Source organism: Tetrao urogallus, assembly GCF_951394365.1.
Source record: "Tetrao urogallus genome assembly, chromosome: 2".
Taxonomy (NCBI): domain Eukaryota; kingdom Metazoa; phylum Chordata; class Aves; order Galliformes; family Phasianidae; genus Tetrao; species Tetrao urogallus.
In genome coordinates, this window is record NC_136814.1 from 105,191,400 (window position 1) to 105,215,635 (window position 24,236).

Below are 24,236 nucleotides of genomic sequence, written 5' to 3' on the forward strand. Positions count from 1 at the left end.
ACCTGTCTACCCTGCATCCCACAGATGAATGGTGGCACCACGGAGCGTGGACCTGCGCATGAAGGCTCCCCTCTATGCTCCATTGGTTCAGCTGAGTTTAGTCTGCCAGCAGGCAGCACGAGATTTTAATATTTATAGCATGTTTTGACCAGTAATATATTCAGCCTATTTTTAAGCTATATGGCTCTGCACGGAGGGACATTTCACATCTCTGAGCCCTAGAGAAGGGCCTTGCTTTTGGTGTCTGCACCTGGAGAAGGTTTCCAGCCTTGCTTTGGTTTTCCAGCAGTTAGGAGAGGATTCAGGGCCAGGCTGGGGTGTTGATGGCATGGCCAAATAAATATCAAATCAAGGTTTTACAGCTGGGAATTATTTTCCAGCAGAGACAAACTGGTTAAACTCTGGGTTGTAAAGAGAGGCCAGGAGGAAAATCTGTAACAAGAGGAGATGAAACCAATCTTGTTTGGATTACGTGATTAGAAGTTCTACTATTTTCAGTGCCGCTAATCTGAAAACGTACGCAATGTCAGCAGAAAATTGGTCAATGTGGCAGGAAAGTTTGGTGGGTATTCTGGGTTTTATTTCTCTCACTGGAAATCAGTTGTTAGTTGAAAAACAGACAAGGAAATTCAAGCAGTTTGTGTTTCACTTCTTCAGTTGCAGGCAGAACCCAAGTGGCTTTTTGGAAGGGAATCTGAGTGGGACATGGACTCAGTCACTTTCACACAAATGCCAACCTGTCCAGGAGCAGGCTCCTGAGGGAATGTGTTGAACAGAGACTAAAGCAGAGCCTGGGGATTTAGGCTTTACCTTAGGAATTATATTTGAGTGCATCACCCCAAATGAACCCATGCTGGAACTGCCAGCAAGGCAGCAAACCTCAGGGACAGGTGAAAGACTGGGCTTGGAGCATTGGTCAGCTTGAGTTTTAAAATAGCAGTGCTTGTAATTGGATTGAAGAGCACCCACCAATACGGGAGAAGGCTTGAAGAGATTACATCAGGCATGAGAGAGGAAGGATTAGTGGGAGATACAACAAAAATGGAAGCCAGGAGTGAGCACTCGGAGCTAAGGGCAAGCAGTGCCACATGCTTAGGTTTAATCTCTCCACCTTCAGTCCTTTTGCCACACAAGCATGGGGCCGCGCTATGTGGCTTCAGGCCTTATCAAGCATTGCTTGTTTCCTTCAGAAGATGAGAGTGTGTGCTGCTGGAAAAGACATGTCAGAAATCAAGGGATTCTTTCAAACTTAGGGACCAGGTTGGCTGGCCTCCCATGATGGGGGACTCCTCTCCATGTCTCTGAAGATGCTTCTCCGGCATCCCTGGGGCTGTCAGGGCAGCCTGACTGCACCCTTCTACACTCACTGTGCACCTGATCTTCTCAAATATGTGCTTGTAATATTTCCCTTTTCTGATCTAAATCCATACTCCATACACTGGGATTTTACTGGTGACAAGACTGGCACGATGATGGCCAACTCTTGACATGCAAAATGATGAGTGCAAGCATTGAAATGCCTCTCTTTGTTGATAGTACCAGCATCAAAGTGCTTTACGTGAGAAAATTCTAATGACTGATGGAAGAACGCTCTGTAGCACAGGGTCTTGGTCCTGATCTGTATTCACCAAAGAGGGATTCTATGCTGACACATGCATTCATATGTGCAAATGTTTTTATAGATCTGTTGTATCTCTAGGTCCCTGCTGTGACTGCCTTTTGATGTTTTCCCTTTATAGCCACTTTCAGTGGAAAATGGAATGGCTACATTTGCAAGGAACCTTGGAGTGGATGAAGATACAGTGGTAATTTACATGGAATAGTTACCCCTTTTTTTGGAATCCATGAGGCCACTTGGCAAACCTAGAAAAACCCTTTGTGTGCTGTGCAGTGTGCCACGGGCACTGAAAGTACACCCAAGGGATCCTGCAGACTATTTGTTGGCCAAGATGTGCTTGAACTGATGGGCTCCAATCATGAAGGGAGCTGTACCTTTAGCTCTTTTTACTAAATCCATGATCTCTCATGCTATTCCTGTGGCAGGCAGCCTGCCTATTGTGCCAAGGGCAGCTTTATGGACCTGCTGAGGTTGTGGCTGAGCATCCTGAGTAATCTTTGTCAGGGCACTGAGCGATGGAGAACTCTTGCAACTCTTTGTAAACTGCTGCAAGGACCAATTACCATTGCTTAAGGGGTAGATCCTAATATAAAACCTCACCTTGATGAGCAACTAAGCAAGACTGAGACAGCCAAAGTGCTATCACTAAGATTGTTCTTCGTGTATGAATACATGAGATTAATGACCTAAGGCAAATATCCATGGAAAATATTTATTTTGTTGAAAAACAACAATCCTATTCATCAAAGAAGAGACTGAGGGAAAAGGGAAAGAGAAACTGTCTACAAAGAAATGAAATAAACCCATGGTTTTTTTTTGTTACTATAAATAAAGCCTTGAATATCCAATGAAATGAGTGGTTTAAAATTACGTGGTTTTTTTTTTTCCCAACTATTATTTGTTTCCAATTAAAATATCTTTGGAAATATGCCTTTGAGCATCTCTGCTAAGCTCTGAAATTTCACATATAAAACCAAAGCTAAAGTAGGTCATCTATAGAGGTATGGGATATGACAGGATTCCTCAGCCTAGATCCAATTTTTTCATTTTTTTTTTTTCAGCTAATAGAATGAGATTCCTATGGTGACCCATTAATATAATTTGTGAGTTTCAGTCTGGTTCTGAATAGGAGCTGAATATAACAGCAAGAAGCAGAGATTGTCCTCCCATTACAGTCACAACAACTCATATTCCTCCTAACACATTTTTAACATCTTGTGGAAAGTAACTCACTCAAAGTGTTTTCTGCCAACCCACTCCTCCCTCTGAATCCAGTCAGGAGTCACAAGATGATGTACTCAAATCTCAGGTAGACACGTAACGCTGATGAGCTGTGGGAGGTGATGATGAAGTGGAGCGGTACCCATGGGAGGTGCATTGAAAAGATGGGTGCTGGGTCTGGCTGGTTGCTCCTCAAGGCCACTTCTGCTCTGTCACTTTTGGGGATAGAAGGCCCTTAGAAAGGAAGGAGTTCTATAGGTGAACATTCATTTTCCTCCAGAGGATCTGTTCAAAAATATCAATTTGAGAGATAGGAAGAGGAGGCCATCTCAAGAGGACAGTATTAGCTTTTGGAAGGTCCTGTTTGGTTGAGTCCCATCCCTGAATGTCCTAGACATATCCAATGTGGGGAGTGGGGGTTTTCTCCCTGACCTAAATGACAGCACAACCATGGACCATATCTTGGCCATGTTTATGGCACAAAATGATCCAAGTGGGTCTCCAGGTTCTAGAATGGGCTGGGGACCACTGATGATCTGCAGCTCTTATTGCTTATGACAGTGCCGAGTTTCAAAGGTTGATTTCTCCAAGGGCTTCTTGTCCGTGGCTTAATTTTCCTTGCAGACTATTAGATAGGGAAAAACTGTAACAAATAATGAGACCTTAATGCAGGCTGAAGGGCAGCCGCATTTCTACTGATGCTTACTTAAATTTAATTTACTCAGTACTGCACGTCCCATAAGTGAGCAGCTTATTTTTGCCCAAGTCTGGGTTTTAGACAGAGAGTTAACAAGTAGCCCTGTGTGACTGGTGAGGCTGACGGCTCTGGTGGAGTCCTGCCATACTGAGAGCATCCCACGGCTGGTGGTGGTGTGTGGGCCATTGCACGTGGTTTCAGTGAGATGCTTACCCATCCTCCTAAAGCCGGCTCTAACATAAGCTCCTTGGCAACTCGGGCCAGGGGGCATGAGATGTCACGCAACCCTACGCTGCTCCAGGAGCCTCGTCTACAGATTGGCTGAACGTGGCTGCAGCTGCTGAGCTCTGTGAGCTGTGAGTTATTTTGGGAAGCTGAGCCACGGGAAAAGGCTGAGGACTTGTTCTGATCACTGAGACTGGACCTTGTTGGCCTTGCCGAGTTCTGCTACAAATTACCCCCATCGTACAATGGTGTTCTCCACAGTTTCTCTCTTGCTTAAAGCCTCACAGAAGCAAGTCATCCTGCTCCAAGCAGGGAGTGGTGCAGGGTTCCCATCCACATCTTAGCAGCCTGGTGGCTGTTTTCCAGCAGGTTTATTCACCCTGCAAGAGACCTTTTCCACCTCTCCTGAAGATGTGCAACACAGATGATGCTTCTGGGAACCTCCTCTGAGATCAGAGCTTTGTGTAGAGCTCTGTTCTCAGTCCTCAGCAACCCTGAAGCATCCCAGGTCTACACTGCTGTGCAATCTAAGTTGACTGTTGAAGGTTTCTGTGATGCACGTTCCGTGTTGCTTCAGCCTCTCTGTGTGGCTGCACATCTCCAGAAGTTGGTACAGCAAAAGGCAGAGAAAGAAAGAGCTGTGAAGGTACACATCTCTCAATGAATGTAAAAACCTTTTAGAGGATTGCAGTTGATTTTTTTGTATAGCATAGAGGCACCCCTTTGGGACCTACACTTGGTACAAACCTATGCTGATGTGGTCTAACATCTGAAATAAATCTAAAGGTGAGGTAATCCTTTCAAGCTCGATTTTATAGAGCACATGATTCCATCTCCACTTGGAATGACTGTGTTTCTTTATTCCAATTCTGGGCGTGATGGAGGATCCTACTGACCTTTTATATATGGCTGAACACTGTGTACCCATCTTCATGCTGCTCCTGCTGTGAACTTTGAAGGTGGCTCTGACACTTTTTCATAACCTCTTATGAGAGACACAGGCTACAAGCTCTCTCTTAACAGCCTCTTCTTATAAATAAATACATTTTTCTTGCAAAATTCCCTTGAAACATGGCAAGTAAAGTACTTTCACCTGTTTAGTGAAGTGCATATCATATTATCCATATCAACATTAGGATATAACTTACATATACTAAAAACCTCTCAACATATATCAAGGGTTTTCTCAACGCCTTCTGTAACAGTCAAATGAGCCTTAGCACATTTTCAAGTGGAAAGGCCTTATCAGCCTAAATGTTAATGCTTGTGTTTCTCCACAAAGCAGCCCATTTGAGTTCAGTGCCACTCGACTCTGCTCTCCCCTCGCCTGTGGGTTCGTGTGGATGTGGGGCCTCCATCTTCATTGCCTTCCACCTCAGTGACTAACAGATTGGATGCAAGACCCAAATGTCACATCCCTGGGGACCAACATTTGTATCACAGGATGGACTGTCCAAACTAAGTGAATTTAACAGGTGCTGGAACCCAGTGGTCATTGCTAGCACATCCCTGACGTGGGTTTGACATGGGGCAAGTAGCACTGACCTAAACAATCCCCAATCCAAGATAATCATAGAATCACAGAGCAACACAGAGTCATAGAATATCTTAAATTAGAAAGGATCCGTACAGATAATTGAATCCAACTCCTGGCTGAATATTAGCTTTGGTTTGAGATTACTATTAATAGTTTGCCTGGGTGTAAACATAGAATCATAGAATGGCCTGGGTTGCAAAGGACCACAGTGCTCATCCAGTTCCAACCCCCTGCTGTGTGCAGGTCACCAACCAGCAGCCCAGGCTGCCCAGAGCCACATCCAGCCTGACCTTGAATGCCTGCAGGGATGGGGCATCCACAGCCTCCTTGGGCAACCTGTGCCAGTGCCTCACCACCCTCTGGGGGAAAAACTTCCTCCTCATATCCAACCTAAACCTCCCCTGTCTCAGCTTAAGACCATTCCCCCCTTGTCCTATCACTATCCACCCTTGTAAAGAGCTTGTAATCACCCTACCTGGGTGAATAGGGGGGCTCGGATGTGCTGCACTTCTCCAGCTGGGCTGGGGCTGGGGCAGTCCCTAGCAGTCTTTATTTTACCAGGATAAATGCAGTCCTAGCACTACCGTTACATGTGCTGGCATCTCTAGCCTGTTATTAGAGTAGCCATCTTCCAGTGCTATTGTGCATTTATTTTGTCATGGGCTTTGGCTGCGTTTTCTAAAGCTGTGTTGTGAGAAAGTTGTAATTGGACTCTTGAAATTTAATTTAATGGTTGCATGGTTGTCGGGTAGTTTTTCTGCCCATTGTATGCCAGATGTAATCATATTCCATCAGAGGCAGAATAAGCCAGTACGTCCTGTACTACTGAAGTGTAGCAGGAGTTTGTTGTCTGCTGGTTCCCTTGTTTTGTTGTGTTTTTTTTTTTTTTCTTTTTCCCATGACACATCATAGAAACATAGAACAGTTTGGGTTGGAAGGGACCTTTAAGATCACCTTGTTCCAACCCCTGCTGTAGGCAGGGACACCTCCCTCCACATCAGGCTGCTTACAGACCCATCCAGCCTGGCCTGGAATGCTTCCAGGGAGAGGGCAGCCTCACTGGGGACATGGCAGCCCTGCTCAAAGAGGGACATGGTCACCTCCCCTGCCCACACCAGGGCAAAGCTGAGCTCTTGCCTGGTTCAGCTTGGAGACATGGCAGATGTAGTATCTGCACCCACTTGTATCCAAACATCCTTAGAAACCCCACAAAGCCATATAGTGAAGTTACCTGGGCTAAAGTGCGTTTTCCAAACCAACAGCAGAAGGACAACTCCAAATATAGGCTGTTCCTGTTTTTGCTATGTATTCTGAGGCTTTGAGTAAACATGGTCATCCAGAAGGTTTTTACCAGAAGGTTTGAAAGGAACTGCTGCAGAACTGGCATGTTCAGTGCAAATGTCTTTTAAGAAAGCCACCTAAAATTAAAAGTGAATACATGGCTCTCCCTATACAACTGAAATTTAATAATGAGTACTGAAATTATGATGCAACAACACACATCGTTTAAGCAGTGATTACTCACTAAGATGCAACTGGGGAGCCCGACCTAGGCTTGGGAGAAGCTTGGATTCAGATTTTAACAAAACCCATGGCACCTTCTGTGAGTGCAAAGAACACGTTTTCTCTGCTTGCTGTGGTCAGCACTGTAACATCACATGGAGACGTTCCTAGCTGAAGGACTGCTGGGAAGTCAGTGGGAGGCATCCAGAAAAGTTCAGCTGTGGTCCTCTAGCATCTGTTTACTCTTCACAGTAGTTCTAACGAATGCCTTCTGCTGGGCTTTGCCTCTGGATGCTTCTCTCTCTTTGTGCTTCCCAATGGAAGCCCGCTCCCTCAGGCAGCCTGGTGACATTACTGGGGTTGCCCCCAGTGGCTGAGCTGCCATCTGTTCCCCCAGCACTGGCACAAGCCAGAGGCATTGGGTTCCACTTTGGGATGGGTTTCCCAAATGCTCCAGGGGACAGTTTTTCCCATTACAGCTGTTGGGTAGAGAAAATATTTTTCTTGGTGGCATGCAAGGACCTGCAGACCATGCCCAGCCATGGGGCAGCCAAGTGTCCTGCCCATTTAATAGATGTCATAACAATTTAATTTCCCTTGGCTGAAGATTCCACACCAGCGTGTTATAAAAATAACCTATTTCAGAACTATTGCTTCAGGAGAGAGACCAAATCTCCTGGTTCCACTTCTGGCTTCATCTTTGTCCCTGTGGCTGCTGCTCATCAGCATTCCTTGCAAAGAGCAGCTGTTAGTCTTCCGGGAGTGGCTGGTGACTTGTGGAAGGTGGGGATGTGTTCAAGGCGATGAAATGACACTCTCCTGGCATCTCCTGCATGGGCTCCTCCAACCCCCAAGAGGACTTTTCCCAAGCTTGAAACTGCCATGGCAAAAGCAGATTCAGCTTGGTGCACCCAGGCCCACATCTAACAGAAAAGCTGTTTTGTAGCACTTGCATTTTAGGTAGAAAAAAATAAGGTATTTGCATGTGTGTATGCATGTTTGTGTGTGAGTGCCTGTGTATATGTAAATACATATATATATTTTCCCCTCTGAAACAACTTGCTTCCCTTTGGGAATAAAGGAGATCTTTAAAAATGCAAAAAATCTTTCCAGACTGTTTGTCATGTCTTACTAGAAACAGCCGACCCTATTAGCAATTTAAATGATGTAACTCATTAGCATAATTTTTAATGAAGCTGAGCCACGTGTTTCACATTTGTGTTTCCGATGCGGTGGGGAGGAGGCTCCTGGACACTCACTGAACACCAGAGAAACAGGCTCTGGGAAATAAGGAGTGATGCCATGGCCTTGAGTTGATTTTGATGGTGACCCAAGCTGGTGCTGTGAAATTTAGCACTGAGATGGAGTGAACAGTGCTTTCCTCATGCCCATATGGCCAACATAGAGGATCTGTCTATAGACAGCTCATTCTGATTTGGTGTAGCACCATGTAAACGCTTACAGCAAGATCCACCACTGCGTGCTCTTAACCTTCTTGCATGATTTCGAGGTCCTGGCTGTGACTTATTTCACATAGTTCTCCATCGAGGGATATGTACTGATATCTTAAGCATGCAGAAAAGTTTGCTGTCCAATATGCAGAGGGAAAGCCTAGTTTTCATGTATGTACTTTTTTCTCTTACAGAATCTTGGGTCTAGTAGGCTGTTTTCCTGCTGCTGTTGATAAAGACTTTGGTAGATTTTAAGCACAAGCCTGAAGCTCTTCCATAACTTTGAAGCCACAATGTGATTGCAGCACCAAGCCCTCCCCACTCATTTGGGAGTCCAAAAACCCAGATTGACTGGTGGCAATAAATGCTATATAAAATCACTTACAATCATAGAATTATAGAATCACAGAATGGCTTGGATTGGGAGGGAGCTCAAGGATCATCAGGTTCCAATCCCCACTTGCCACCCCAGATCCGTTACCATAATTTCAAGTTCTTATCTGCTTTACAGTATCCTTGTGGCAGTGCACAGGAAGGGAATGCCAATGTGTTTTCAACTGGATCAAACATCAGATAAAGCAGGTCCTTTTGGGGAGCTAAAGCCCTATTTGATTTCTCCGAGGTGAAGTGGTATCTGAAATTTGCCCATCTTTTTTTCTCTTTGGCTTCGCTGTTTTTCCCACCTCTTTCTGCTGCAATGCTGATCCCTTGCACTACCCCAGGTCCTCACGCACGAGCCATTTGCGACATTAGAAGGGAAATTGTGCGTGGGTGTGAAATCTTGTGTGCACACATGTTCCACATTTTGTTTGCTTAAAAGCCCATGCAAAGCTTTTCTCTTTTTTTTTTTTTTCCTTCTCTTAATGGGAAAATCCTCCTGGGAGCTGAAGTTACACAGGCAATAGCACGCCATGCAAACCAGTAAGCGATCCCTCACACAGAAGACAGAAAGGCCGTTGTGTGGGGCAACCCTCTGGGACATCAGGAGGTCACTTGGTCCACCTGCCCCACGTGCCATCCTCCTCGGCTTGAGCACAAGCGGTCTGCCACCATGCGGAAACATCCTCATTAGGGTAACAGGCAGATTTCCAGGATCCACTTCTGATTCCCTCGTCCTGGAACGATCCCAAATGTCACAGATGTTTTGTTGGCTCTTCCAGAGGGCGGCAGCAGCTCGTGCTCCACTTTCGGCATGCTGTGCCCCGGCATGCTGTGAGCTGCCAGCTGCTGCTGCCTTGCTCTGTTCTGGGGATTTTGGCTACCCTGGGAACCCTACACCTTCAGCTAGGTCCCAGCATGAGGGCAGTACCCATCTGGGTTCTCCAAAGCCCTCAGTCATCCTGGAAACACTGTCTCCACACTACAGAAGCTTTAGGGGGAAAACGTGCTTTTTAGGACATTTATTATTAGAGAGCATCCAAAGGAGGGCTATGGAGATGGGGAAGGCTCTAGAAGGCAAGGTGTGTAAAGAGTGGGTGAAGTCCCTTGCTTTGTTCAGCCTGAGGTGGTGGAGCTCAAGGAATGTTTGGACGCTTTCAGTTATCAGGTTTGGATTTTGGGTGGTGTTGAGTGGAGCCAGGAGTTGGACTCAAAGACTCATGAGGGTCCACTCCTCATATTCTATGATTACGTGATTCTATGATTCTAGATCAATGTCCTCTTTCCAATGGCCAGGAAATTATGTAAAGGAAGCAAAGACCTTACTTGCAATAAAGAAAAGTTTAGTATTAGGGGAAAAACAGAATAAACCTTCACTGCCAAGCTAGCCTTTAGCAAGCAGATGACGTTCCTCGGTCCACCCTAGTGCTGAGCAAACACACACTTGATTATTATGCTGGTTCCCATCTTGTCACCCAGAGGATGGAATGGTGAGTCAAGAGATATGAAACTGTATCTCACTTTCTTAGGTAACCTCAAAAAATTATTTCCCTTCTACCTTCTATTATATCATCCCCACCTGCCTCGGAAGAGGCTGTGAAGCGTATTTTATTCTGGCTTGCAAAGTGCTTGGGAAAGTTCAAGTGAAAGACAGCATGAAGCTATTACTGTTGCTGATGTTTTATTTTTGTCTGCCAGTCAATTAAGGTGGAAAACCTGACAATCAAAAGTTATTCACTGCGCTATATAACAGCTTCTTGTAGGGTATGTCTTCTTTGGGAAGGAAACAAGAGCTGCCTGCTCATGAGAAGACTGGAAAACATCAGACAGTTAAAGAGAAGAGGCTCTGCTCATTGCCAGCCTGGCCTGTCTCCCACCTGGTGCCCTCACTTGCTAAAGTGATTGCAAAGTGGGTGCAAAGTTCTGTTCCGGCAGGATGATGATGCAGCACTGACGTCAACATGATGATGAGTCAGACCCCAACCAGAAACCATGGGCATAATCTGCACCTATGAGGGAGCTCAGGTGGGACACAGGGATGTTTCAAGGTCCTCAACTCCCAGCCTAAAAGCACGGTGCTGGGGAAGGGGAAAAATGTATCTTGTGCTGTCTTTTCTGTCTGTGGTGATGCAGGGCTTGTCATGGCTCACATCTGAACAGCAAGATGGAGATCATGTTTATCCTTTTTTTCCTTTAATTGGAAAGGAATTAAAAAAAAATGGTTCCACTCATGGCTGCTGCACTTGGTTGACTGACCAATAAGACACCTGCAGATTTTGTGCCATAGAAATGCATTGAAAGCTCAAGATACAAACAACAGATAACTGAGAGGACAACCATCCACAGTGCTGTGCACCTCATACCCTTTCTGAGCCTTCATTCAAAGCCCTTCACAAATATTAGTGAAATAAAGTGCATTGAAGTACCCAGTGGATGAGGTCAGGAAGATCAGGGCTGCATCTCTAACGCTGTGCAGAGCACTCACAGGCCACAGCTCTTTGTTCCTACAGGACAGTACATTCCTGGGGCAGCCTCTGGAGTGACTCCGGTGATGTTCCTGGGGAGACAACTTGCTTGGCCCTCAGGTTGTCCTCTCACCTATGCTCTCATTGCTCCTGGACCTCAAGCAAGTCCTCAGGGAGCTGGAGTTCCATTTATTGACTTGAAAAGTGATGTGCCAGACAGCATGGACACAGACATAAAGACTCATTGTTACCTTGGGGCTAAAATATAGCTCTTTGCCTGCATACTTAACATAGCTTTTTGCCTTGAAAGAGTTTTTTTTTTTTTTTTGTTTTTTTTTTTTTTAAAGAAATTCTATTATTATTAATGGTGGAGAGTTAGCCGTGGACATCATGAGATGGGATCCCAAATGCTCCAGAAGAAGGAGAGCCCTATGCATAGAGCACTAAATGGAACTGAAATGCTATAGAGAAATTCCAGGACAGACCATAATTATTCAAGTTAGAGCCCAGCCAGGGTGTTGGAGTCAATTCTGATAATCAGAACACGTGTTCTGGCACCATAGCTGGTCACAAATGATTAGAAGCCGAGCTCAATATCTGCTCTATATGATGTTGCCATCAGCAGCACAGATCTACCCAGGGCCATTCAACGTTTGGTGCCAGCACATCCAACAGTTGCAGCCTGATGGCATGTCTGAATTTCCTCGTGCTTCTTAGAGGGCAAGTTGTCCTGAATGGATATGGATCTGGACAGCTATCTCCATATGCACCTGCAGAAGCTAAGGAATTTAGTTGGCACGCTCTGACCAAAAAGAATCCTTAAATGGAAAAACATTTTTGATATTCATAGTGCTACCTCAGTAATGGCACTGCTTACTATGTGAGTAAAAATGAACTGTGAGAATTAGCAAACTACTGAAAATGGAAAGGATCTTTTCTTTACTGGAACTTGAGATGGTTTCCTTTGAAACTACTGTTAAGAGTCTTTCTAAAGGGACCAAAACAAGTCTTTCACAAAGATTTGGTCTTTATATCCCCTTGCTGATGGAAAGGCTTGAATTCTATGTAGCCAGGAGGGAAGCTGTGGAGTTATCCTAGTAGCACTTCAACTGCAGATGTGAGGAGATACCTGTGAGAGATCCCTGTGAGGAGCAAGAACATGGGTTTGGACGTCATTAATAAAGACACATCTGCTTTGTGGCATTAGCCTCTCTGAAGAGCAAACGCTGCACTACCATCTTGTCGCTTGCTCCAGGCAGGATAGCACAGACCCAGTTCCCAGTAAGCCATTGGGAATGGCACACCAAGAGCAACACCATGCTCAGTCACAAGCTCCCAAGAGGGCTATGGTGATGATGTGCTTGGACATGGTAGAGGAGTGGCTGTGGAGGTGATGGTAGCAGTGCTGACACTGTCTAGCTGCAATAAATACACAGACAGTTGGAATGTTAGCTCACAGTGTTCCAGAAGAACTCAGTGGTTGAGGATACATCACACTGCTTGTGCCTCCTGGTCTTGCATATCCAAGGTTCTGCCAACCTTCCTGCAAGGTCTGGCACAGAAAAGAGGCTGACTTTCCTTCCATAGAAGCTGGACAGGATTTTTATTCCTGTTAGGCTCTCTGTCATCCCCCATTGCTTGCAGAGCTTTGGGGAGATAAATGTATTGAGAGCTGAAGTGAATGTCATTGATTTTATTGTCCTCGATTTATCTGCCGGGTGGAGGTCAAGAGGACATTTTCCATTTTATTTTGAATTTTAATTTAGGAATATCTGAGCTATTTTATCTGATTGAAGTCAACCTCAGCAAAATACTGCCTGCTAAATACTTCAGATAAAAGATGCAAGGAGTCCAACAGTAGGTGAGGATGAAATTTCTTGGCTGTCAGAAAAGATTTAGTGAACCTCTTGATCAGAGCTTATCGTACAGCTGAATGATTACTTAGGTGGGGACTGTAACTAGTATTAGTGGTACTAGAATATATTTGTTCTACTGCTATTTTCCCCCGGTTGCTCTCTTCTTTCTCCCAGTTTGTTTGCTCCTGCTGTGCCACGCTGTCATCTGAAATACAAATTTATGGCAATTGTCCTTTTAGTAACACCAGCATATTGTCCAGTATGACCAAGAACCAGAACTTGGTCCCCTAACACTTGATTGTCATGCAGTCCTCCAGAAAATTAATAGCTGTCACTGTTAGTGGTAATTCAGACTCTTGGAGATGAGTCTCTCTTCCCGATCTTGATAACAAACTTACTGGAAGAGGGGTTGCCTTGGGATTTATGTTTGTATTTTGAGAGATGCTGAGTCTGGCACCTAAGTGGTAGAATAGTTTAAAAAGCCATGTTTCAGGAAATAAGATCAAATTTGCACTAAGGTAGATAGCTGTAAAGGAGAGTTTAACTTCAGAGGCTGAAAACTGAGCTTTCCTTCCTTCCCCCAATGTCTGTCCATCCGTCCATCCACTCACCCACCTGCCTGTCCATTCATCCATGTATTCATCTGTCTGCCTGCCCATCCTTCTGTCCATTCACAAAAGCCAAGCCTTCCCCTAAAGGACTACAGGAGCCCTCAGTCCAACCTCTGCCATTTTTTTGTTAGCAATGATGCTGTGCAGTTTCAGAGGAGATCCAGTGCAGCATGTAGATCTAGCACGTTGGTTTCATACTGGGCAGTTTGTTCAATGCGTATGGAATGCCATTTCAAATGTGCTACAGAGTAAATGTTTTTTTCCTGCTCATTTGTTGCTAGGCTAATGTTGTGAAACAGTAGTATAGGCCATTTGCAATTGTAATGCTGAGCAGTCAAGCACAAGCATGTTAGCATCTACTGCTGGCTGCAGCGCCTGCAGATTGGCAACTGGTATTTTAGGTACAGCTCTTAAAGTTTCTTAAACTGCCCAGCCTCTAAAGTTTTTAAATCTTCCCTACAGCGTCATGGTTATAGGAAGTCATGTCTATCAGTTGCTCTGCTGAGATTAATTGGCTAATAATGTCTTTGTGGAAACACAGACTTTGATCCAAGCCATATGCAATCTTGCCATCTTCACAAAGTGTTCTGAAAGGACTTTGTAATTAATGAACTAATTACGTTATAAATTCCTATTTTTGATATTTCTTATATGGTTATCAAAAGAGGGAGGGAGTGACTCATGACATTTCCATAGATCCAGAACTTCAAACCTCCACGCCATAACTTCAGATTCAGAGTCAGGTTGATAAGAAGGAAAATCAGCATTGAAAAGTCACAGTTGAACAAAATAGGAGAGAAGAGCTGGTGAAGAAAGTTTTTCTTCACAGACAAGTGCCAACAGCATCAGACTACCAGAGGACAAGTGCTACGCTGATGATACATTCTCAGCAATGCAGATAAAAAACACTTGCCTAACTTTTAAAGGAGTACAGGTTGCAGACTCATTCAAACCCTTCCCCAGAAAAAATTTCTCTTAGAACCATAGAATCACTCAGGTTGAAAAGACCTCTAAGATCACCCAGTCCAACCCCAGCCCACCCCACCATGCCCACTGCCCATGTCTCTCAGTGCCAAATCTCCACTTTCCTTAACACCTCAAGGACGGTGACCCCACCACCTCCCTGGGCAGCTGTGCCACTGCAGCACCGCTCTTTCTGAGAAGGAATTACTCCTAATATCCAACCTGACCCTCCCCTCATGAAACGTGAAGCCGTTACCTCTCATCCTACCACTGTTACCTAGGAGAAGAGACCGACCCCCACCTCACCACAGCCTCCTTTCAAGGACTTGTAGAGAACAGTGAGGTCTCCCCTGAGCTCCTTTTCTGTTTGTTTCCCTCGTTCCACTGTGGCCCATTAGGAGAAGACACACGGAGTTCTTGCAAAACTTACAATTGGTTGCCCCAGCACTGTGATTTTTGCCTAGCAATGGGAAGGCTCAGCAGCCTCATTTGAAGCTCCTGTGCTGTTCAAAGGGGACGCAGCACTTGTATTTGTTGTCCTGTGCAAGCTGCTTGGCAGGAACGTTGCTTCTCCCTCCACAAGGAAGGTGGGAGGCACATCGTCTTTCTCTCCACGGCGAAGCTGTGAGATTAATTTGGCCATATGGAAGTAGGCTGCTGATCTTGACTGTCTGTCACACTCCAGTTTCCCAAATGATGTTCCTGACACAGCTCAACCATAAGCTGCTCCAAACCCAAGGCTCGTGGCAAAACGACAATCTTCTTCCTCTATCTCAGCCAAGGTACTCTTAGGTCTGAAAGGTAATTCCTAACTCCTATTGTTCTGACCCTGAAATTGCTGTGGAAGATATTTTATTTTCTGTTTATTCATCCTAACTTGAAATGAATCAACTTTTGAGCTAGCATCTTGTGATGGTGGCACTGGAGCACGTGTTCTCTGTGCCAGGAGAGAGTATCCAGGCAACTAGACCAGATATCAGCATCTTGTCAGATTTTTCCCACCCGGTATTTTGTCTGTTTTGCAGCCCTTGTTACCACTGAATTTAAGATTCTGTGATCTCTAATGAATTTAAACTCACAGCTGCCTCTTGCAAGCAGAGCAGTGCCTCCATTCTGCAGAGATCAGAGGCATGAAGAGCTGTGTAGGGAACACTGCTGAAGTTGGGATTGAAGCGGGATGTCCCAGGTCACCAACTGGCTCCAAAGACTTTGCTGTTTGAAGGTGAGAGTAGACTGCAGTGAAGGGACCGAAGAGAAGGAAGATTGACAAGGTGTCATTCCCTTGCAGGACCACAAGAAGATTTGAGCTGGAAGCAGCTCCAGAAGGTCTCTGGTCCAACCTCCTGCTCCAAGAGTTAGAAGTAAGATCAGATGTACTCTGTAAAAGCACTCAATCTGTGCCTATCATGGAGTCAGAGAATATCCTGAGTTGGAAGAGGCCATAAGAATCACTGAGTTCAACCACTGTTTTGTTCCTGTCCCCAAATAAATTCATACTTGTTACTTGCTCAAGGCAGACAGGCAGGTGCTCTGAAGGCCTCCTTAAGAAGATCCTTCAACTGTCCTCTCTGTCACCTATTCCTCGGCAGAAAAATATCACATCTATTCACCTGTCATTTTAATTACTCCTCTGCGAGTGAGAAGCAAAAGACAAATTCTATGGTGTTAACTTTCCCTTCTTATCTTTTTATTCCTGCTTTTTGTTTGGCACTTCATTGTCAAGAGGACAAATTGAGGAAGACAGGCATCATTTCCTGTATGACCAAACAGCCGCAATGAAAATAGAATATCTTTTCCCCTAGTAGATACGAACATGGACTTTGTCATGGCACAATGGTGGCTGAATATGGAGTTAAATGATACTTTCCATAACTGTAGAGTTATGAGAGCTGAGAATTGCTTATTAAGCTGCAGAGATTCATCCCTTTCTCCTGCCTTAATAAGGAAAGTATAAAGTTTCTTGTGTTTTGAGTTTAAAACTGCTGTTGATGACCCAACAATCTCAAAATATTTCCTAGGGGATAAAATCAGGAAAATCATATGCCTTTTTAATTCCTTGTCACTTTAGTTTAATGTCCTAAGGTTTTATTTCTTTAGCAATTCTTCTTAAATGTGCTTATTACAAAGGCTATGTCCTAATTAAAAAGCACAATGCCCTGAAATAAGAGATGGCATGCATGAATGTCCTAAATAAAGAGAAATAAAGAAACGACTTGTTAAATTTTCTACATAATGTCCATGAATGAGGAAGCATCCTCCTCTTCCTTTTTGACCAATGGATATCATTAGTATGGACTGTTCCAGCACAATGAACTGGAAAGAATGCTAATATTTTTAATTTCCTCTCCTCGGCGGAAAATGTTGCTCTACCGTATTAATGTCTGCATGGATAATGCACTGATTTCTGGATGACATGAAGTGGGACTTTATCTTGGATTTCGTTCATGTCAGAATAGAGTCTGATTACCTCAGGAAACAATTTTAATGTTGCAAATTCTAACGAGTCTTCCAGAGACAACTCATGGCATCTCTTCTCAAGGAAAAAACAGCACAAAATTCCCACAAGAATTCCCACAGGCCACTCTCTTTGCAGAAAGCTTTAAAGCAGATACTTTAGCAAACGGACAGTTGTCTCTGTTTTGTAGCAAGAGTATGAGTAAGTAAGGGTGGTGAGGCACTGGTACAGGTTGCTCAGAGATACGTTGGATGTCCCATCCCTGCCAAGGTCAGGCTGGATGGGCTCTGAGCACTGACGGAGCTGTGGGTGTCCCTGCTCAGTGCAGGGAGTGGCACAGATGGCCTTGAAGGGTCCCTTCCAACTCAAACCATTCTATGGTTCTATGATTTTGCAGCAAACTAAAGGTGTAGTTCAGCACTCATGAGCTGGACCACAAACCCAACTTTCTCCTTGTCTTTGTGGTTTTTCCCAGAATAATTCACAGAAGATTGTGTTCTTGTGCCCACAGTTGCCCAGCAGTGTGCTCTGGTGGCCAAGAATGCCAATGGTATCCTGGGGTGCATTAAAAAGTGTGTGGCCAGCAGGTTGAGGAAGGCAATCCTCCCCCTCTACTCTGCTCTGGGGACTACTGTGTCCAGTTCTGGGCTGAGTTCAAAAAAGACAGGAGCCTTCTGGAAGGAGTCCAGTGCAGGGCCACAAAGATGATAAAGAGCATCTCCCATATGAGGAAAGGCTGTGAGACATGGGTCTGTTCAGTTTGGGGAAAAGAAGACCGATAAGGCATCTGATTAATTTTTGATAAATATCTGAAGGGAGGTGGGAGGCAAATGGATGAGTCCAGGCTCTTCTTGACAGTGTGTAGTGATAGGACAAGGCACAATGGCCTAGAACTTGAAGTTCTGTACAAACATGCAGAAGAACTTCTTTACAGTCAGGGTGATGGAGCACTGGCACAGGCTGCCTAGAGAGGTGATGGAGTCTCCTTCTATGGAGATATTAAAGACTTGTCTGGATGTTGACCTGTGTCACCTACTGTAGGGAGCTGCTTTAGCAGGGGATTGGATTCAATGATCTCTTGAGGTCCGTCCAACCCCTGTGACTCTGCAATTTCTGATTCTATGACTGCAAGTGATGCCAATGAGGTAGAAATCAGTTATTCATCTGCCTTTCATTGGCTGGAAACTCCACAATGAGGCAACAGCAAAAGTGTGAAGTAAAGTGGTTTCAGGAGTTTGCAAGGGAACTTAACCATCCTCTTAGTGCAGCTCTTAGCCTTCCATTTTCCTGCCTAAATTATTTTGTTAATGATCTTTCCAAAGACACAAAAGAATAACAACAAGATCAATAATCCACTTTCCTTTCAGTTATCTGACTAAAAGGAGCCGGTTTGTTATCTCTGCACTTTGTCTTTTCAAAACAGAAAACCAAAATAGTCATGCCTTTAGTTTAGTCCATATGCAGAGAGTCACACTGCAAGTAACACATTGTGATCTTCAAGCCCCACCAGAAATATTATTTTTTATCTTTCCTTGTTATATTAAAAAAAAAAAAAGATTTATCCAAGGAATTATTAAGGCAGAAGAAAGCTTTTTGCTTCCCTGCCATGCTTTAGTGGAGGAGAAAAAGTGGAATAGCAAGAGCATCACTTTCATGCAAGCCAAGATGGAGATTTGCGGCACGGTCCCAAAGGAAAAGCTGCTGAGCCCCACATCCAGGCTGAGTACTGTGTTTCTGCATTGCTTCCGTGCAAAGGCATGGGTGTGACAAAGATGTGGCACTCCTAACAGGTAGGACAAATTGTATGTGTGACCCAGAGTAGGAGCTTGAGTTGAGAATTCCTCCAATGAATCTTGTGCTTTTTGCTTCTTCAGGAGTAAGGGCAAGGAGATAAAAATGGTTTTGTTTTGTTTTGTATTTGTTTGCTACAGAAAATATAATGTCAGGACATTAGAAGGGTACAACTAGGAGAAAAGGTGTTCTGGAGAAAGTGGAGGTTGTTTCCCAGAAAGAGGGCTGAAAGAAAGAGGCTTTATTTGGAAGAAGGAAGATTGACCTCAGATATTAAAAGCTGGTTCCTTGTAAGTGTGGAAGGAGACCTTTTTCAAGAAGGTCTGAAGGTCTTGAAATAGAAATACATCAATATGATTTCTTTTCCAAGGAGAGCCTTTTTGACTTGAAGGATGAATTTCATAAGTCTAACAGGTCTCATGCTAAATTTCCACCAGGTCCTGGCCACAAGTGGCCACTTTCCTGTGGTTTAGTTCTGTTGTGTGGTGTGGAAGGCTCCCAAGAACCACAGCTGGGTTGAAGAGTGAGCCAAACACATTTTGGGAGCAGGATGAGCTACTTCATCTACTACTTTCAGTTTGGATATTAGGAAAAATTCCCCAGAAAGAGCGGTGATGCAGTGGCACAGCTGCCCAGGGAGGTGGTGGGGTCACCGTCCCTGGAGGTGTTCCAGAACCGTGGGGATGTGATTGAGGGACATGGTGCGGGTTGAAACATAGGATCACAGAATGGCCCGGGTTGCAAAGGCCCACAGTGCTCATCCAGTTCCAAACCCCTGCTGTGTGCAGGTCACCAACCAGCAGACCAGGCTGCCCAGAGCCACATCCAGCCTGGCCTTGAATGCCTGCAGGGATGGGGCATCCACAGCCTCCTTGGGCAACCTGTGCCAGTGCCTCACCACCCTCTGGGGGAGAAACTTCCTCCTAAGATCTGACCTAAACCTCCCCTCTCTCAGTTTAAAACCATTCCCCCTTGTCCTACCACTATCAATCCGGGTAAACTGCCATTCCCTCTCCTGTTTATACACTCCCTTCAAGTAACAGAAGGCCACAATGAGGTCTTCCCAGAGCCTTCTCTTCTCCAAGCTAAACAAGGTTGGAGTCAAACTTGGTGATCTTAATGGTCTTTTCTAACCATTATGATTCTATGATTCTATGTCTCTGTGATCCTGCCCCAGTATAAGGAGAAGCTGCTCTGCAGCCAGGAGAGCCTGTGGAAGATCATTTCTCCAGCTCCATCAGGCCAGGTGGAAAGCTTGGGAGATACAACACGAGCTTGCAGAGGGGCATGGCTGGAGCACGAATGATCAAAGGGCAGAGCAGGCTGACATGCATAAAGAGCCTCTGCTACCGCAGAAGAGATCCCCTCTAGCCCTCGACAATGCTAATGCATATATTTACCTCCTGATTGACTTCATAATTAATTGACTACATGGTGTAGAACCTTCTTTTGCCTGGTTTGCTCTATGTCTGGCTGCAGAGGCCCACAGACTGACATGGGAGTAAAGCAGAGACATGCAAGGGGTAAAGGATATATTTTTTCTTTATTTTTTTCTGAAAGTAATTAGGAGCCTGTAGAGATATAGACAAAGGCAATATATATACGTTTCATTTCCCAAAGTGCAGAAAGTTAAGGTCATACAGAAGGGCTCAGATAGTCGTTAGAAATAAGAGGGACTGAATTTTTCACAGTAAGGTAGATATATTTTTAAAAAATATTGTAGAAAACGAAGGGAAATTAATACTTCCATCCCAACCAGAACAAGGAGAAGGAGCATTTGTTATGCAAATCTTTTCATTATTGCAAATCCCAAGTGCTGATAAGAGATAAGTGTTGTTCTAGCTTTATTTCGAGGAGCTCCTGCACAGACACGGGGACGTGATTCTATTGCTGTGAGAGAAAGAAACAAACACACACATTTTCCCTGTACATTTATTTCTGTTACTGGAACACGAATTCTGGAGTCTGCCTGAAAAGGCGTTGGGTCCATTGAGGCTTGTTCATTTTACTGCTTTGTTTTCTACTGAGGTGACATCTGCTCCTGAATGACCTTCGCATCCTTTCTCTCCCAGCCTGGCCCGGGTGGCCGCTCCTTTTATGCGCATACATTAATGTGCGGGTGAATCGCAGCTTCATGAGGTCTGTTCTTTATTCTTTTCATTGCCGCTAATCCCGGAGTCTGCGGGGAACAAAGGGCTGGATCCTTGCGGGGTGAGCAGCCAGACCCCACCAAGGGATTTACATCCGCCATGGCGCGACACCGGTTATCTCCAAACCCCATTCCCCACTTTGCCATCTCCGCCATCAGATTCCTTGTCTGGCTGCTGATAATAAAGCAGCACGGGATGCTTTCCCCTCTGCTGTTTGCAGCAGAATGAGCCCCGGTGCAGGATCACCACTGCCTCCATAGAGGAGCTCCCATGGAAATCAGTGAGGTTTGCTCAGACCCACTTTATGCTGAGACGCAGCCCTCTGCCTGCTGGGCTATTACATTATTTCCCCATGTGACAAAGAAGCTTCCGAAGTTTGCGGTATGGTTTCAACCTCTTACGCAGTGCTCTGAGCATATTTCCCTGCTCCATTTTTTTACCACTCTTTCCCCACCCAAAGGAGCAGGAATGGTGCGTTTGCCCTGCCTCCTTTGTCTGACACCTTTGTTTTTGCATCACCACCAAATGAAATCAGTTCTATAACTGATTTCCCCGACCTGGCACCAGATCAACGTGCCTACAGTTTCTGCTACAAATTCTCTTTGCTGCCTGTACTAAGTTACTTAACCATTCCATTATTTCACTCAGGCTCCCGGTGGGTTTCAGTTGCACAAGACATCTTTCTGACGAAACTGGCAACAGCTTTTAAAAACTCCAGATCAATTATATCTTCCAGGCCATGCTTGAGACTTTAAAAGAGGTTAGTTAGGCAGGATCTTCATTTTACACATCTGGGTGGAAAATGCAGAGGTATTTTTTCTTTCCTGCCTGCAGTTAAAGAAGGTTTGTGTCATTCCTTTGATGAAATTGTTTGTCGTTTGGAGAGCTGGGGGCTTGCTCAAAGAGGAAAATTTTGGCTGGTCTGTGTGGCAAAGCTCCAACGGCTTTAATGAATGCAATGTTGGTCACTTGAAAAACAGGATCAGCAATATGGTAAGGATGTGATAGCCCTTTTTTCCAGTCCTGGTTATAAAGTACCAGATAACACTGTTATGTCAGAGGGCAGCTCCCATTAGTGGGGATGAATGACGACCCAGTGGCTAAAACACCAAACTGAGCACAGGATCAGGTTTCTTCTCCCATCTCCATCACAGCAAGGCTTTGTGCCTGGGGTTGGTCCAATTCTTTTTCTGTTCAAAATGATATCACAATCCAGCATTACCTCTTCCAGCAAGCTTTTTGGTGAGGAAATGACGCCAATGAACTTTTTAAACAGCAACTCCAATAGATTTCTTGATTTTTGCAACCAAGTCTTACTCCAACAGTTTTCTAAATGAACACAGAAATGTTCATTTATGGAAAGAAAAAAACATCGACTCACTACTTTGAGGTCATATCGTTATGCAAAAAACCACATGTGCACAACTTCCCACCTTTTTAAAAAATCAACCCTAAATTTGACTTGTTCTAAGTACCTAATGGGAGCTGCAATTTCTTGTTAATTATATAATTACTCCAGATTGTTATGTAGCACTGGCAATTAAACACTTGAAATACTTTTAGCTTGAAGAAAGTAATTACGTAATTCCAGTGAAATCATGCAGGCAAAGTTGCTCTGGGTGCTGCTTCCTCTCCCCTGGGACTTCATGGCCATGAGAAGCAGATGCAGTGGTGAATTCTTCTGCAAAATGCAAGGCTCGGTCATTACTTTGGACCACCTGAAGGCCAGGATGAATGTCCAATAACAGCTAACATGAACAGATGTCATATTTATACACGTGGGAAGAATGATATGGATGTGCATAGAAGAAATACACTCAGAAGAAGCATCAGCACAGTCGCCCAGGGGAACTTCCTGTCACACTACCCAGGGTGGACCTACTGTTGGGAGTTGGATGGGAGGGGTTTGCCTTGACTCAAAATGTGCATCTCATGGTGAGGCATCCCCTACAGAACCATAGGATCATTAAAGCTGGAAAAGAACACTAAGACCACCAGGCCCAACCCCATGCCATCCCCAACATGCCCACAGACAATGTCCCTCAGTGCCACATCTCCACGTTCCTTGAACATCTCCAGGGACAGTGACCCCACCACCTCCCTGGGCAGCCTATGCCACTGTATCACCACTCTTGCCAAGTTTTTCCTAATAACCAAACTGAACCTCCCCTGGCACAACTTATTGCCATTACCTCTCACCCCTATCACTACATACAGTCACAGTGATGGCTCAAGTGTAGCCAATTGGCACTCACCACCTTTTTCCGCATGCCTGGACCAAGGCCCCACAGTGCTACTTGTCTGACCAACACAGGAAGAAAAATCTCTTTGTCCCCAATATCTCAGTGTACCATCCCTTGACGCCTAATGTTTTTAACTCAGGTGACAGTTTTGTCTCTGCAGTTTCTCAGTCCCTTCTGTCTATGCCAAGGCACTCAAAAGACCCATTAGTCTTCAACTCCATACTTCAATTTCTTCCTTTAGAATAGCAACAATAATAATTATGAAGTCAGGAGCATCTTTTAGGTCTGATCCCAAATATTGTACCACATAAAAACAAGTGAATAGCAATGCTGTGCTCAACTGCTGAATACTGTGACTTTTTACTACATCTTTCATAGAGAAAGCAGCTGTATGAGTAATGCCTGAGAGCTGTGGGAGATGACACCATTGCGTTAACTTGTTGGTTCAGATTTTGGGTAGGTTTTGAAGATGATTATAGGGTTTTTCATAGGGAGAAATGGGTTAAAAATGAGTAATAGGAATAAAAATAGTTAAACACCAGGCCGATGTTTTTCACAGCCCCTCAGAAACAAAAAAACGCTGGGACCTGACATCATTCAGTGTAGAAAAAATCACTGATGTCTGTTGATTTTGCATCAGGAGCCTCCATGCTGTATTGTTTATGTGGAAGCTGTCATGGCTCAAAGACCAGGATTTTCCAGAGATTTTTGTTCTGTTTCTGTCCCATAGTCCCAATAACTTTTCCCTTCTTGCTTAATATGTATTTTTTTTTCCATGGCAATAAGGGAGGAGAGCAGACCCTCTTCACACTCTGATTCTCACACCCATCTTGAAGAGGACAGCATGGACTTGGAACCTTTCTTTGGCCACTTCACTGCAGACACTTGGCCAAATCCCATCTTCCCCTTACCACCATTATGTGGATTTACCATCTCTCCTCCATGAAGCCAAAACTCAGACTACTCCTTTCTGGACTTGGAGAACAGATCAGTGACTCCATCTTCAGAGGAAAAAAGTCTCGTCTTATATCTTAGAATTATAGAATCATAGAATCCTTAGAGTTAGAAGAGA